This window comes from Colias eurytheme, chromosome 4 (genome assembly GCF_061535395.1).
Source record: "Colias eurytheme isolate Ceu_HAF_F1 chromosome 4, ilColEury1 Martin Lab GWU primary, whole genome shotgun sequence".
NCBI lineage: Eukaryota > Metazoa > Arthropoda > Insecta > Lepidoptera > Pieridae > Colias > Colias eurytheme.
Genome location: NC_142983.1, coordinates 5,906,649 through 5,911,110, shown reverse-complemented (window position 1 = coordinate 5,911,110; position 4,462 = coordinate 5,906,649). Strand labels below are relative to the sequence as shown.

The 4,462-nt window shown below is 33.1% G+C and overlaps 1 long non-coding RNA gene across 1 annotated transcript; it reads left to right on the top strand.

The window, feature by feature from the left end:
- Positions 1-1,281: 1,281 nt before the first annotated feature.
- Positions 1,282-3,061, top strand: LOC149908991 (uncharacterized). Its single transcript, XR_016456702.1, has 3 exons — positions 1,282-1,771; positions 1,898-1,959; positions 2,034-3,061. It is a non-coding gene; the product is annotated as an uncharacterized LOC149908991 (long non-coding RNA).
- The last annotated feature ends 1,401 nt before the right edge of the window (positions 3,062-4,462 follow it).

Below are 4,462 nucleotides of genomic sequence, written 5' to 3'. Positions count from 1 at the left end.
TTATGTTTTTCAGCAACGCAGCTATAACATTGTAATATTGATCTAGGCAAATATTGTTTGACGGAATTCGTTCCACGTTCTATTCCAAATCTCAGCAAGTTTAACAGTAAGTTAAATTGAATGTCAGAGAGCTCGCTATAGCGGATTCAGTAAATGCCTCTCGTACAGAAACAGTAAAGTCTTTAAGACAATCCACCGGTTTCTGTCTGCTGTAATTTCAGTTTAGCTCGTTCGAAAATCAAACTAGTCTAGTCTAGTAGTTACGAGTGACTCACTTCGAGCGGGAAAATTCTGGAAAATAGTGTCTTTATAATATCAATTACGGAGTGTGACATTTCGTTTGTTAGTTAATTGCTAAGAACTATGAATGTTTTTTCGTTATGCTTTCTCATTCTGAAAATTTAAAAAATCTACAATACAATTTCCAATAGATTGTTAAAAAAAATTCCTTGCCGTTCAGGGAAAATGTAGCTAATTATTTCGTTGCAATTGGTAGAAGAAGCATGTGTTTTTTTGTAACGAATTTATAAAACCTGTCACTATTAGAAGAGAGCGTATTCTTTCCTAAAATGCCGGCAACACACTTCCAATGTCCCTGGCGTTGTGGGTGCTTATGGGCGACGCTGAACGCTTACCATCAGGCGTCGCGTCTGCTCTGTTGCCTCCTCTCTCATAAAAAAAAAAAAAAAAAAAAACTATTACTCGCTTCGTTAACGTGTTCAACAAACAAGTTAAAAACACATGAGGCTTGAAATTGAATTATTAGTTTTTGTTTTATTTTAAGCCTATTAATGTTTTCGACTCCAATTAGTCTATGGCACATGAAAATATATTGTTCAAACTTTTTTTTGATATAATTAAAGCTAACAATAACGGTTTATGTATTGCTGTTACCTATTTTTCAGTTTCCGAAAAATAAGTTAGTAGTTACCTATTTGCAGAATAAAAACGAAACTACTGTTTCTATAAGTTGCTGCTGATTCGTAAATGAAACGGTCGACCGAGGAAAAAATTTGCTTTGGAAAATAAATACTTTCCGGGACCACATGTAATGCTCACGCCGAACGCAGGGTGTGACTAATGTATCTGACCCGCTTCAACTGGTGACGAAGGTACTAAGGTAAACGTTAGTGAAATTCCCGTGTTGATGATCGAATATAGATTCTACAAAGGGCAAATCGTTCGACGACTTTTTAAGGTGATGAATTAATTTTTCTAACATTTACGGCCCTTTTCAAACCTTCGTCATTTTTATATTATTAAAGTTGTCGTGATGAAAATTCTTGACAAGAAAGTTCAATAGTAACACAATACGTCTACCGTTTTAGAAACATGATTCCATGATATTTTCTCGATAGAAAAAAAATACAAAGTTATCATTGTTATTTTTTTTTAATCTCTGGCATCTTCAAAATAACAAACGTAAAGTTACGACTTTTTGGATATTAACTAAAAAATATACAACCTATACGTCTACCGTGTTAGAATTTTGAAATATGCGATGGTTTTGAAATAAACAAGAAATACTTGAAATTAGCGCGCGACCAGCCAATATAGCGAGAGCCGCCCTGTACCTTCCTACCCCGATCGCTGCACGAGTCATTCCCGCTACGGCCGTCACACGGGGAACTTGTGTCGCTCGCGCAATCGTAAAAAAGGGTGACAACACGATAAGACAAAATGAGACAAATGGGGACAATAAAGAAAATAAGAAGAAGAAACATAAAGGTTGGAGGAAAAAGAATGCTTACAATTGGAACAAATTAATGAAGTAAGTTGGTTTTATTTTAAATTTGATGATAATTGTATTATAGACGATGTTTGATATGTACCCCTGTTTTAAGTACATAACGAATGTGTAAGATTTTTTCATTTATAGCATAAATAATCTTTTCAGAAATCCGGAATCCAGAAGGAAAATAAACCCACTGATTGTTCACAATGAGAATCCACTCCTTCGTAAGTACCTTTATTCAGTCAAAAATGTATGTTATCAAAGCTCTACTGGTTTTATCGCATGATTCCATTTTTAGCAAAAAGCAACAAAGTGCAAAGAAATAAAAAATCATGGTGAACTTAGTGGAAGTATGGCGGACATAATATGGAACAGGAGCTCATTGGAGTAGTATTATATTTAAAAAAAATACGAAATAATTTCAAGAATTACATTTCTTAGAAGGTGGTAGATAAGTATGTTGTATAAAGAATTTGATGTTGATATTTATTTCATTTATACTTACTACACCTGTGCGGGAAATTGCTTAGTAATAAAACAGGTTTATATTCATATTTACATAGTAATGTGAGTTTTCATTTCGAAAAATTTTGTGTAAGTATATTAAATTGAGTTCCTGGGTGATCTGGAAACACAATTGGGCCCGGAAGATGGCGCTGCAGTCACTCCTCCTAATGACATGAACCGATTTGGATGAATATTTGTGTGCACATTTCATTTTTGTCGGATGATTGGTTGATTCGCTTTCACATTAGCTAATATTATGTATTTTTGTTGTTAGAAAGTAAACTTAATTTAATGTTTATAATACATTATTATTGGTATAAATAAGCCAGTGTTCGTCGCACATTGCTGTACCCGCCTACCTACCCTACCAGGGCCTAACTTTGTTCTGGCTATTTTATTTTGATTATTTGTAATGAATAATTACAATTATAATAGAGTGCAAAAAATAAATACATGCGTCAATACATTTTGTGTTTTTTTTTAAACAATTTTTTTATTTAAAAAAATATCATTCCGACCGCGGCTTTGCCCGCGTGGAATTAGATTATATCGTGAATCCTGTCTTATCCCACAGAAGTGTTCAGTTCGGATAAAAAGTATCCTATGTGTAAATCCAGGCAATTAGCTATATTTTATCAAAATTGGTAATGTAGTCTTGACGTGATTAAGTAACAACTAACAAAAAAATATACAAATTAACATCCAAAGTTTCGCATCAGTTTTACTGTATTAGTGATATCTTCCACTCTTGACTTTGACTGAGAAGAATTAGGGTTTATAACTTCTTTCAGAAATAGTACCTTTCATTTCTGGGCATGACGTAATATCTACGTCAGCATCAAATTCTATCTAAATCCATTCAGTAGTCCGCGTTATTGAGTACCATTTCATTTTTTCAGAATAACCTGTATAATTTTGTAATAAAGTAAACATTACGAAATAATAATAATTATTAATAATGTCTAAGTAGTTGTTAAAAAGAAGATTATTTGTTTATAAGCAAGAAAATAAAACCAATAAATCAACAATTAAATATATGTATAAGAATATTATAACTGTATGACGACTCCATACATGTTTGTCCCGAGTCGGCCAGCGGCAGCGCGGCGAGTTTGCAATTAGAATGACTTCGCGCACACCCGCGTTCGCGATAGCGAGCTATTAGACTCCGCCCGCCAAGCAGTAGATTTTTTTTTGTGTATCGTCTTAAACGAGAAATAAATATTGATTCCCAATAACAAAGTTGGAGGGCGTTTCGGGCGTTTGTTTCGTGGAATTTTCCGGGTTCATGGTAATATTTTGCTACTATAATGAAAGTAAATTAGTTAGTTATTAATAATTATAATCAATATTCAATTCTTCCGTGCTTGTTGAAACCTTCTTAAAATTTAAGTTGTTTTTTATATACAAGAATAAATCTAATTTGTTAATTTATATCCCGTCAATTTTGTAATAAGTACGTTTATAAGGAGTAAGAAAGAAGAATGGCGAAGACGATGGGAAGACGTCAATAAAAATGAATGTCAAACGTCGCGTTCAGACGAACAAGAAGTCATTACAAATAAGCCAGCTTCGTCTCAATTTAAACTTTTCGACCGGCGTCCCACCGTACACTCGTACAGAGGAGAATTAATTTAAATGAAATCATCACAGTTTATTCTACTGAGATGGTGGAACGGGCGTTCAACCGACAAGAAAGCGCCGCAAGACTCATTTACAATTCCAATTAAGGACAATTCTCATTTACTTTTGTTTTGCAGGAGTAACAAATCAGTGTAACCCTTTTATTCAAGTCGACTTCTTATTTTATTATATAAAATATTGTATGAAGAATAAAGCAATAATTAAATAAAGCTTTTAAAACACTGTTCTCGTTCTTTCAAAACCGTATAAATTATTAATTAACCGCCATACGACTTAAAGCTTCTATTTAAGATTCTTTTGATACAGGTATTTAAATTACAAAATAAGCCTTTTTTGTCTTCTGAATAAATGAAATAGTTGAACATGATTTTGCATAACATAAGACAGACATTACTTATCTTTCGGTCATGCTTCTTGAATTTATTAGGTAAGTCTGATTTTTATCACAGTAGGTATAAGGTATTACTTTCAATTTATTTCATAAGCCCCAATTCAGGTTAAGTTTTGTTGTGAATATTTAAATGATGGATTATATGATGTAATTCATGACCTCTTACATTATGGATACAATCCTCG